We start from the raw sequence: 13,505 nt of genomic DNA, 5'->3' as shown, positions 1-13,505 counted from the left end.
AAAGAATCTAAGTACCTAGAAGTTGGTCAAATAGACTGCAGATGGCAGAAATTATTGGCCTGCCTGCTGGAGTTTCTTTATTTTTGTGGATTTTTGGTATCAGATATTGGGTGGGCATCACTGGGTTTTCCACTTTCAGTAATAGGTACTCAGCTTGCGTAATTAACCCTAATCCCCGCCACCTTGCTAGATCATTCAAATACTTCTGTTTTTCTTCAGACAAGTTGCTCTGTGGTACTTTAAGATAGAATTCTGGGGCTTTTAGTTGCAACTTGGATTCAGCATTGTATGATTCTAATGGCCAAAGGACCAAATTCACACCTTTATCTGCTTGTCTGACCACTATATCTTGTCTGTTCTTAATTTTGACTACAGCCTGATATTCCAAGTGGCTCCCATCCTTCAAAAATCCTTTACTGGAGGCTAATGATAGATCGTTTAAATCCTTTTTGACGAGATCTGAAAATAAATCTATTGCATCTTTAGGTGTGTTGGGCGTAAAAGTAGACTTCGGCCTAAAGAGGGTTGTGGTACTATCATAAACATCTTGACACAATAAATCTGTTGTTTGACTCACAGACTCCACAGTTGGTAATCCCCCACCCTCCTGATGCAATTGTTGTAAATCAAATATTACCTCCATGTCACCAACCACTAGATTCCCTGCTTCTACTCTTGCCAATGATGTTATCTTTGGATTAATCTTTCTGTTGTAAAAGAATTTCCTGAACTTTAACTTTCGTATGAATTTAAAAAAATCAACACGTGTCTGTGTGTAGTTAATGTTTGTGCGCATACAAAATGAAAGTCCCAATGAAAAAATTCTTATTTCCTCATTCGTCAGGATCAAATCTGTCAGATTAATTTCTGCTGTTTCTTCCATCCTCTACGCAAACATGAGTCCTTTTTCCTCGTTACCGATCATAGCTCCATGCCCACACCGTCTGTTTTTGTGTTTCCTTGGTTTTCTTTTCTGTAGCCCTGCGTGTTTGGCCTCATGCCCTGTGTCCAGTCCAAGTATAAACAACAAACCTCTTCAATTACAGATGGGGGATCAATAAGTGTTCCAGTATTGCGATGCCCATCCTCAGAAACTGTTTCTACATCAGAGCTTGCCAAGGAACTTACTTCAGAGCTCGTACCTCCGCCAGTTTGTGCCTATTTTGGTCGATTTAGACAGCCTTTGTCTTCAAATGCTATCAATATTTACATATACATACACATATATACATATATATTAGTTATATTTTTATATCATTTTTAAACTATATTATAAATTCAATTATTAGTTCAATAACTGTTTTTAAGTAGATGTATGTAAATATATATCTTAATTATATCTATGTGTTTAATATTTTTAAATGTAGTTTATTTGTTATATTTCTTAAAGTATACATATAGGGGCTTATTTCAATACCATTGTGGAAACAGGATTGACCGACCTCTGGTCGGGACCACCTACTCACGATGCGTCCACACATGGTTCGGTCGCATACTCCCATTCTTCTGTTATGGCCACAAGGGGCAGGAGTCAACAAGGGGGCACATATGGTGGCCCCTCGGCCTGAAACCAGAGGCTGAAATTAGAAGGGGGCCATGCTTTGGGCCCCAAACACGCTTTCCGACACAGTTTCCATGTCGGAAAGTCCAGCATGGAAACCCTGCCGAAAACCATGCATCGTAATCCAGAAGGCAGAAACACCTTCCATTTGGATTACGGGTCGGTGTCCAACTGCAATCGGGCTCCTGGAATGACTGGCCAGTTTCAATTCCAAAACACACAAGGTGATGGACGGAATGTTGCACATTGCCAAAATATTCACCCCCAGTCACAGATCTGAGTTTAATCCATTGTTATTTTGTTCACGAAGCCACCCCAGTTCAGACATGGCCATATGCAAATCAGTCTTGACCCTGTGCCTCATGGGAACAGTCCAGACCGAACTGCCAAGCCATGTCTTCCCTGGACTAGAATCAAGCATTCTAGGACCGGTTTCTGGCAATCAGCCGTCTTCAGCAAGGATAGCTTGAATACAGTGGCGCAGTGATCACGGGACCCACGTCTGGGCATATCCTTCCCACATAGGGACACAGCAAAACACACAAGGTGATGGACGGAATGTTGCACATTGGCAAAACATTCACCCCCATTCACAGATCTGGGTTTAATTTATCGTTATTTTGCTCACCACGCCACCCCAGTTCAGACAGTTTCAATTCCAACCAGCTTCATTGTTATCAGCCGGTCAGAATTGAAACCAACTATGAATGTCGGAAAGCCTCCAACCTCATGTTGGAGGCTTTCCAACTCTCCTTGTAATCGGCACCTAAATCTTTTTAATTTGTTTTTTAATTAATACTACTATTTAATATATATTATTTTATGTTATATATATATAAAAAAGATATTTAAAACAACTGTATTAATGACCGATATTTTTTTCGATATTTTTGTACTTACCATTATAAGTATAGGATGACAATATTGTTGGCATCAATATTTTGGTCATGATAATTTAGTATGGGGATAATTTGGGGGTCAATATTATGTCAGTGAACCCCTAAGTATATGAGTCATTGGTGCTATATCCTCACCTATCTGTTTATAAAAGGTCTGCTCTTAAGTAATCCCTTTGATGAATGTTTTTATGCCAGGATATAAGACACAACAAAGAATAGAGCATGCCTGGTTACTGACCAGTCAGTGCACATGTAGGTGAAAAGATTCAAGATGCTCCATGGTACTCTGGGTCACTGATGGCCACTGGACATCCCGCTTTACTCCTCTGATTTACTATGCACCAAGTAGAGCATCTACACTCCTTGGACTGTATAATTGGTGCCCCAGGTTGATCAATTTTGCCATTACAGGCAGCTTTAGACTCAGCTGAGCTGGGTCACAGCAAGCCCACCATTGAAGTAGACAGAATATTCAATTGTGGTATTCTGACTAGTTGCTGCTCTAAATACAACACACCTTGAATTTTTAGAGCGACCCTTGACCCTGCACCCAGGCAGGTCGCTCCCCACGCCGCGTAGCCCCACCGGTCTGCGCCCGTGCTTCCACCTAGCTGCTGCTGAGTTCGAGGCCCGCCTGGTCCCGATCTGCTCTGTCCCTCATTGCCTTTTGGATCTTGTGCCCACTAATAATGTGTAACTTCTCTATCATTATTGGTTTGGTGCTCTGTCACTCACTGGTTTGTATCCTGTGACCGTCTTATTCCCCATTAAATTACAGGCCCTTGCGCTCTGTCTCTCGCTGTTTTCTTATCTTGTGCCTCTTAATACTGTTTAATTTCTCTCCTTTATCACTGCCTTTTGTGCCTTGTGCCCTGGCCTGTGCCTGCCTTCTTCAGCGCCTGCTCACCCCCTGCCCCCTCGCCAGTCCCACTTCCTACCGCTGCGTCCCCTGTGGCCCCGCCCCCCGCTCCCATTCGCCCATCTCCCCCACCCAGCTGCTCCTCCCTCCCACCTCCCCTTCTTATGGCAGCCGCTACGCGGCCCTGCAGCGGGCGCGCAACCTGCGTGCCAATGGCAAGCCCGTCTGCGCCTGTCCGTGCCTGAACTGCGCCCAGCGCCGGAACCCCTGGACCCCAAAGAAACCACAACATCCGACTGCACTACGATGCCAGCACCCTCCACGCACTCAACCCCGGACGAGAACATACCTGCTACCGGGCCACCCCGAAGCGCACCCAAGGGCCCTTCAGCTGCCGGAACTGCAGCTTCACCAGTATCCGACCACGAAACCACCAACCAACGAACCCAACCATCTGCGGTGCATCCTCCTCAACACTCGCTCCGCCCTCAAACACGCAATTGAAATCTGGGACCTCCTCGACTCAACCGCCCTAGACGTCACCTTCCTGAAGGAGACCTGGCTGAACCCCGCCTCAGGACCCGATATCGCCATAGCCATCCCGGAAGGCTACAAGATCGCCTGCAGAGACCACACCAACGGAACAGGAGATGGAATTGCCATCGTCCACAAGAACACCCTTATGACCAGCACCGACGACACCCTCAGCACCGCCGAACACCTGCACTTCCAGATTCACACCGACCCCAACACCACCTTTAGAGGAACCCTAATCTACGGACCCCCTGGACCCAGACCACAGTTCAGCAACTCCATCGCCGACCTCATCAGCATCCATGCCCTCGCCTCCACAGACGGTACAAAAGGGGGTGGTGATGGACGGAGCATCAGAACCAATCAAACACTCACACCCAGTCAAAAGATCTGGGTTTGATCCATCACCGTTCTTTAGCCCACTCTGCCACCCCAGTTCAGACATGGCTATATGCAAATAAGTCTGACCCTGTGCCTCATGGGAACAGTCCAGCCCGAACTGCCAAGCCATGCCTTCCCTGGACCGGAAACAAGCTTCCGAGGACCGGTTTATGGCATTCCAGCCGTCTTCAGCCCGGCTTGCTTGAATCCAGTGGCAAAGTGAGCAACTCCATCGCCGACCTCATCAGCATCCATGCCCTCGCCTCCACAGACTACATCCTCCTCGGGGACCTGAACTTCCACCTCGAGAACAACAACAACGTCAACTCCACCACCCTGATCAACAACCTCGCCAACCTCGGACTCAGACAGCTTGTGACAACACCCATCCACGCCCCCGGTCACATGCTAGACCCCATATTCTCCGCAAGCCCCCACATCTCCTTCAACCACACCACCGAACCCCACTGGACCAACCACCGCTGCGTCCATTTCACCTTCAGGAAGCCCACTACACACCGCCGCACCCAACCGATGCCTCGTTGCTGCTGGGGCAAAGTCACCGATGAACAGCTAGCTACCGCCCTCGCCCGGAGCCCACCAGCCTACCCAATTGAACCCGACACTGCCACCCTCAACCTCCGACAGTGGATCGACGACTGTGCCAACTCTCTCGCCCCGCTCAAGTCTCCCTCCAACAGCCACACCAGCAAGAAAGCCACCTGGTTCACCGAAGACCTCCAGGCCTCCTGTCGTAATTTGGCAGTGATCAGGTTAGCATTTAGCTCAGCTACACGAACTTTCATTGTTAACTTGACCATGTTTGCGGAGGCCATTTTGTATTTCCTGGCTTCCATTTTAAGTGAATGTGCTGCCTCGTGGTCAGCATGCCCTTTTGTCCTTTCTCTGTACCGATGACCATTTAACATGCCCAGCAACTGGCTATTTTTAGCACTGGTCAAGCTCACGCATGCGTACTCGAACATTTTAGATTAGTGAACGGTCACCTCTCAGGAATGTTCTTCAAAACTGACCAGTGGTACTAAACTGGTGATCGAGAGTTTCTTGCAGAGTATGTAGATCTGTTGAAACCCAATACCACAAATTGGCGACCACGAAGGGACTCATCGGCGACTCGGATGCCCGAAGGAGTGGTCGCGACGAAGGATTGGAAACTCGCCATGGACGCGTACGCTGCCACTGAGTGACCCGAGTCTTGGCACCCATGGTGGTTTCTTCCTTTCCTTCCGACCTGACCTTCCAGGTGGCGCCGGTCCTCGACTGAGATCCTGATTGGTTGGGTTGTCGTGCAGTGCCCGTTTGGCTGATTCGATTAAGGAACTTGGCAGTTGGAACCTGGACATTTGAGAATATTTGGTAAGCTTTTGATTGGTAAGGTAGTCTACTGACACTGCGGCTTTTTGGATTTGTTTGAGTTAGCTAACATTTGGATCTATGAATTGAGTTATATGTGGAGTGCACCTCACATAGGCAGGTAATGTAGAGATATTTCTCTGACTTTGTATTTGTTTGAATGGCACACCATGTGTAAAACATATTGAGTGCCATTTTATGTAATATCGCGTTTTCGTGATATTTTGACATGCCTGTTTTAAGCACACTTCGAGGAATGTACTGTCTTGGAAACTGTACCAGTTATCGATTAAATGAATCTCAGCCGGCTCCCCCAGAGGGGACACCTAATCGTGAAATGTACATAAAATTTGGCCTTCCCCTTATTATGTATAGTTCATTATGGCACAAATACACGAAAACTGATCATGAATTGCAATGGCCACTACATGGGTCGTTTGATTTACAAAAGGTTCAATATGTGGAGCAGTGTTTGTTTCAGCGCAGGTCTAGACAGGATATGTTTGATTGTGTGCGTATGTGGGAGAAAGCGGTGCGTGAACGAATGAAGCGTGAACAAGCCTTGGCGGACAAGGAGCAGCGAAAGGCTGCTCGTGACAAAGCTTTATAGTTGCAGGAGAAATAATTGCAGGAACAGAAAGAGAGGGAGACTTGAGAACGTAATTTGCAAGTTAATGGCCATTTCCTATTCGGCGTCCTCTTTATCCTGTCCTTACTAATGAATCTGATGATTTTTCATTGCTAGATCGTTGCCCGCCTCCGTATGTTTCGCCTACAACCCCGGATGAGGACTCAGGTGAGGATGATCAGAGGGATAATCGCATCAGGATTAGTGTTGCCCGATCTGAGGAATTACGCGGGTTGGCTCGTAAACTTAATGTTAATCTTATTACTATTTCAGAGATTAATGAGCTTATGCGTAAGTGGTCTGAAAAAGAACGATTGTATTTTCTGGAACATTTTGGAGACGAAGTTGTTGAACGGTTTAGAAAATATTCATCTGAGTTGGAATCTAAGGATATATCAGTTGGTCGTGATGATTTACGTAAAGGTGTTTTTGTTCTTACAGATGCGGATAGTTTTTTCCAGCGTTTGATTCAGCTACGGGATGAGACGTTACGACTACGGGCGGCGAAAAAGACATCGGGTTCGACTGCGTCTGGATTGACGGCTGAGTCCAAAGAGTGTCCTATCTTTGGAGCAGATAAGAGTGCTACAGTCTATATTATGCCTATGCGTGAAGCTGCGCCTTTGTATGTCCCTCCTAAAGGGCAAGGTACAGATGATAATAAGTTCTCTACGGATGCGAAGGGTTATTTTATATATAATTGGGTTTATACGCCTTGGAATAGAACAGATGTTATGGCGCTTAAGAATGCTTTGCCTGACCCCCGCAAAAATCCGGCAGCTTTCCATGAAGGAGTGGAAGGTGCTATTTCTTCGTGTGTTACGACATTAGTTGATATTGATCTTTTCTTTGGGTTAATATTGCCTCCTGATATGTGGAGAGCGATCCGTAAGTTTGATGATCGAACGATTTTAGGTGCAGATTGGAAGGAATTAGCTCGAGCTGATTTAGATAGAGAACCCGCATGTAAGCCATGTCAACTGATTTTAGATCTCCCGGTGGCTATTTTGAATAAATTAAAAACGCTTGTTCCCCCTAAGAAAACTGATTGGACGATGTTGGCTTCTTGCAAACAGAAGCCGGATGAATCGGTCTCTGACTTTTTTTCACGTTTCGAGGAAGCGTTTCATGATTACAGTGGACAATTATTAACAGAGGACACGGGCAGGCATTTGTTCGTGGCTAATCTCCTACCGGAGATTGCAAAACGTTTAAAGACCAGCGAAAGTTCATGGACCACGGCAACCCCTGCTTCTTTATTGACTATGGCTCAGTATTATGAACGACAGGAATTGGAGGCTAAGGAAAGTAGTGATAAGAAAGCGAAGGATTTGAAGACGAAGGTGATGTTGGCTCAGGTTTATGCTACGCAGTCGAGAGGAAATGATAGGGGTAGACGTGGATCGTATGGTACTTCTTCAGCTCGTTCCGATATTTCCGAGGATCAGTGTGCCTACTGTAAACAGTTTGGACATTGGGCTTCAGATTGTCCGGTGCTTCGAGAACAGCGTAATCAGCGTGGTCGAGGGAATGGAAGGTCTCGGAATAGTTATTCAGGGTCGAGGGGTGGAGTGAATGATCGTGGTAGGTTTGAAGCTAGGGGTCGTGGTCAGGCTGATCATAATACTTTTGATAGACGGAATCAGTATCAGATAGCTGAGGGTGAGTCTTTTGAGTCTCAGGATAATACATATGCATAGGTTTGCGTTGGATGGGGTGTGGAATCGGTTAAAGTACCAGTAGATCAAAGGGGTCCATATATATCAGCGCATGTTTGATCAGTTTCTGGTTGATACGGGAGCTACTCGTAGCGCTCTGTCCAAACACTTGGTTCCAAGGGCTCCCCTGTCTGGCAAAACGATTACATCAATAGGGTTCGATGGAACACCTTCTCTTAGCCCATTGTCTCAACCCCTTATATTTCACATTGATAGGTTTACTGCCCCATGCCCGTTTTTGTTATCTCCAAACACACCAGATAATATTGTGGGACTCGATATGCTTAAACATTTTCGAGCAACTATACGCTGTGCCCCTGAAGGGGAGGGGGTTATTTTGAATGAGAATTACCCAGAGGTTGAGAGATCGTGCCTCATGCAGGAGGCCGATGCGTTAGCTTCTCTTCCAAGTACTTTGTGGGCTACTTCCGATACTGATGTGGGACAGATGATTATCTCTCCCGTACTTATTACTGTAAAAGAGGGAGTGTCTTTGCCTCGCGTACCACAGTACAAAATTTCCAGAGAAGGTGAGGTTGCCTTGACACATATTGTAAATGATTTGATTATGGCAGGGGTGGTGGAGGAAGTCCCCTATAATGTTTGTAACAGCCCAATTCTTCCGATCCTAAAGAAAGACACAGACACTAAGATCTATCGTTTTATTATTGATTTGAGGGTAATTAATAAGATAGTAGTGCCCCAGTATCCGGTGGTGTGTGACATTACCACCTTACTTACTTTGATTCCACCCACATCCACTACCTTCAAGGTTATCGACTTGAAAAATGCTTTCTTTTCGATTCCCATTCATCCCGATAGCCGATATCTTTTCGGCTTCACATTAAATAACAAATCATATAGATTTTGTCGGGTTCCTCAAGGCTACACAGAGAGTCCTAGTATTTATAGCCAGGCTTTAAAAAGACAGCTTGATTCTTTCGACCTACAGTCTGGGGTGGCTCTTATTCAATATGTTGATGACATTTTATTAGCAGCAGACACGCAGGAACAATGTGAGGAGAGTACTCTTTCCCTGCTTTCTTTTCTTGCCAAAAATAATCACAAGGTTTCGAGGAAGAAGTTGCAATATTGTAGACCAAAGGTGACCTACCTCGGGCATCTTTTGTCTAAGGAGGGACATGCATTGACATCAGATCGAATTCAAGTAAATTTAGATACACCAGTCCCTTGCACTCAGAAAGATGTTCGTGCTTTCATAGGTTTGACGTCCTTTTGTAGACAGTGGATATTAGGATTTTCACACATTATAAAACCTTTGTTAGCATTGTTGTCCAAAACTACACCGACTCCCCTTGAATGGACAGATGAATGTCAGAATGCTTTTGAACAATTGAGACAAGCCCTTTGTTCTGCACCAGTGCTAGGTACACCTGATTATACAAAGATCTTTACATTATATGTACACGAGAAGGATGGGTGTGCATTGTCAGTCTTAGTGCAGACACACGGAGATAAACAGCGACCTTGTGCGTACTACTTAGCAGTACTTGATCCTGTGGCACGAGGATTGCCTGGGTGTTTTCGAGCAGTTGCAGCAACAGCAGTGGCTATACGACAGAGTGAGGGAATAGTTTTGTCACACAAATTGTTGGTGTTAGTTCCCCATGCGGTAGATGCTTTATTGAACCAAACGAAACACAGCATCTAACTAGCGCTCGTTTAACAGGATACGAGCTAACGCTGTTGGCGCCACATATTACACTGAAGAGGTGCGCCACTTTGAACCCTGCTACTTTATTACCATATCCGGTTGCTGAGACCCAGAAGGAAGAACACCATGATTGTGTTTTTCTGACTGAAGAACAAACAAAGGGTTGTATCGACTTACAGGATACGCCACTTCCAGATGTAGATGGGGAACTGTGGGTTGATGGATCGTGTTTATAGTTGCCAGATGGTACGACTTCCGCAGCCTATGCGATCACGACACTTAAGACAGTGGTAGAAACAGCACGAATACTGCAAAAATCGGCCCAAGCAGCTGAATTGATAGCCTTAACGAAAGCATGTGAGTTAAGTGCTGGATTATGTGTGAATATCTACACTAATAGTCGTTACGCTTTTGGAGTAGTGCACGATTTCGGCCTACTCTGGAAGGAACGAGGGTTCCTGACCTCGCATGGAGTACACATCATGCATGGAGAGTTGGTACGTGATCTCCTGAATGCACTATTATGTCCAAAGAAAGTGGCGATAGTCAAATGTAGTGCACATAAGAAGGTGACAGACAAACTAGGACAAGGAAACGCTTTTGCAGATCGCATAGCGAGAGAGACTGCAATGTTACAAAATGTCTCTCCTATGTATGTGGTGAAATCACAGGCTGAGCGATGGCATGATGCCAGAGAGGAAATATTAGACATACAAAAATCAGCATCTGAAACAGAACTTGCAACCTGGGCAACAGAGGGAGTGTTGGATGATGAGGGTTGTTGGCGTAGCAAGGATATGGAGAGATGGAAATTGCCTGCCGCTTATTTGCAAGCAATGGTTCAAATGACACATGGGCTGGCACATGTTGGAGCTCTTGCAATTACTAAATTGCTTACACGAGTTTGGGAGCATCCTGAGATTGCCAGCACGGCTAAGAGAGTAGTGCAGACCTGTCTGATATGCTTACAGTACAATCCTGCCAAAGGGACTTATACTCCTAAAGGAGGGTTCGCTCCACCTACTGCACCATTCGAAGTACTACAAATGGATTACATCCAGCTTGAGCGCTGTAACAATCTCAAGTATGTCTTAGTGGTGGTGTGTGCCTTCAGTAAATGGATCGAGGCCTACCCCACGAAGGATAATACAGCATTGACAACAGCTAAGGTATTACTCAAAGAGTACTTCCCGCGCTTTGGTGTTTGTACATTTTTGTGGAATGACAATGGTCCTCACTTTGTTGGGAAAATAGTGGAGTATGTCCTGAAAGGATTGGGGATTAAGCAGAAGTTTCATGCTGTATTTCACCCGCAATCAGCAGGTTTGGTAGAGAGGTATAATGCTACTTTAAAGCTGAAGTTAGCAAAGATTGTGGCATCCACGTCTTTGAAATGGCTGGACGCCTTGCCCTTAGCATTACTGTCTATTAGATCAGTGCCACATTCCCGATCTGGCCTCACACCTTATGAAGTGGTGTTTGGAAGGGCCATGAATATCTGGGGAATCCCTAAGCCTCGCTTAGTACATGATGTGCCTTGTATAATGATGAACGATTATTTGGCACGATTAACAAATGATTTACTTTCTATTCATCAGCAGGTTCGAGAAGCGCTCCCAGATAATTCTATTGGAGAGGCTCACGATCTTCGTCCTGGGGATCATGTGATGATCCGATCGTTCGAGAGATCCAGCAGCTTAGAGCCGAGGTGGCGTGGCCCTGAACAAGTGTTGCTGGCAACTCGGACGGCTGTGCGAGTCACGAACAAGAAGCGGTGGGTGCATTCCACTCACTGTCCTCTTGTCTCTCCGGATCTGGTGAGTCCTGCTGTGCTGTGCTGTCTGATTATTGAGACATCTTGGATGCAGAGAAGAGCCCAGCTACTACGCCTAGCAAATCGGAGGGAGCCTTCCCGGACCACACTGTTTCTGGTGCAGCGAAGTATAACCTACGGTCAAGAAAAGCAGTTGTTTTGTGCGAGACTGGTTGAGTTACCGTTCTGAGGTTTGTGAAAACGGAAGCCGAGAATATCAAGGGGGGGATCAGTTCTGTCCAGTGTAGCGACAGCCGTCTTGAATCTCGGAGAAGAAACCAGCGGCTACCTCGGAGCTCAGCACTCATTTTTATATTTTAGCTTTGTTTTGAATATTTTGTTTTTGGAACCATGGCACCTACTACGATGAGAAACAAAAAAATTCTTGGTGCTGTGCTTTTTGTTACGACTATAGTGGTAATAGCAGTAATAACCTGGATCGTAGAACGATTGATTCCGGCGAGAGAATATTTACTGCCTACCACTCCAATCCCATCTGAACATTTTCATTTCACTCTGCCTTATCATGAAGAGAGACACATACAGACTTATTTAAATAACAGCTTCATTCAAATTCTACATCATACCCATGATATGACGAACACTTCAAACTGTTGGGTATGTGGAATGATGCCTGGACATCAGAAGAAAGGAGGAACTCCACTTATTCCTCTTCCGTTCTCTCATAATGGTTCTTGTAATGCTTGGTACACTCTTCTCTTTACCTTGAGATGGCCAACAAAAGGCGGACTACTTTTCCGACTTAATAAAGTTTGTTATAACGACAGAGATGGTTACCCGCAGGCAGAAGGAACTAAATTTGAATGGGAAGAATATCGACCGGACAATGTATCTACACCTCGTATTTTCACTAATCAAAGAATTGCAAATATGTCCAGTTTATATGTGATTACAGTTATTGATACCAAAGCTGACTTATGTGTACGAAATAAAGGTACTATTCCGGTAAGGAAAAGTGAATGTACTACTACTCTAACATTTGACACACCAAATGGTATTGCTTTTGTAGACTCACGAAACACTTACTTTATTTGTGGAAATAAGGGTTACCACCGTCTTCTCATTGGGTGGTTAGGAACTTGTTACATATCTTTTGTACTACCCCCTGTATTTATTGCCCCGCCCATGTATCATAATGATTTTGTAGTATATCATGATTTTATATTATATAGGGTAAAGAGAGCATTAGAGATTGATAACATTGACCAGACTGACACCTCTTTTCAGCAATATGTAGATTTTAATTTAGGCCTATTTTCATTTGTTGGTGCTGCCCTAAATAGCAGAAAAATAAGACGGCTAACACGTGTTGTGGAAGCTGTTGCTAATGAAACTGCCTCTGCCTTAGGGAACTTGACTGAGGAACTCCAAATTACTAGGATTGTAATGCTCCAGAACCGAATTGCTTTGGACGTAGTATTAGCTGATCGTGGGGGTGCATGTCGCATTATCGGTAGTAGTTGTTGTGTATACGTCCCAGATAACTCACCTTCTGTGTATGATGCCATTTTTAAATTACACAAAATCGCTGCTGAAATTCATCCTAAAAATGGTACATGGACATTCTCAAATTGGTTCTGGACTTTGCTTAGTACCTGGGGTTGGAAACTATTGACTATCCTGTGTATGATCATTGGAATACTCTTTTTTCTTTGTTTATGTATTCAATGTGGCCCTACCTTATGTTCTGTATGTATTACTGCCTGCATTCCGTCTAAATGAGCTATTGCCAAAAATTAGCAAATGATTAGCAAAGAAATAATGAAAATAATGTTGATTAATACTGATGATGAGTATCCTGACTACTTCCGTTATGAGGTAGCTTCAGCTAAATGCTAAAAGGGCCGTCTGTCGTAATTTGGCAGTGATCAGGTTAGCATTTAGCTCAGCTACACGAACTTTCATTGTTAACTTGACCACGTTTGCGGAGGCCATTTTGTATTTCCTGGCTTCCATTTTAAGTGAACGTGCTGCCTCGTGGTCAGCATGCCCTTTTGTCCTTTCTCTGTACCAATGACCATTTAACTTGCCCAGCAACTGGC

The sequence above is a fragment of the Lissotriton helveticus genome, chromosome 9 (genome assembly GCF_964261635.1).
Source record: "Lissotriton helveticus chromosome 9, aLisHel1.1, whole genome shotgun sequence".
NCBI classification, from domain to species: Eukaryota; Metazoa; Chordata; class Amphibia; order Caudata; family Salamandridae; genus Lissotriton; species Lissotriton helveticus.
The sequence above is the reverse complement of the archived record's forward strand: the minus strand, read 5'-3'. Positions refer to the sequence as shown.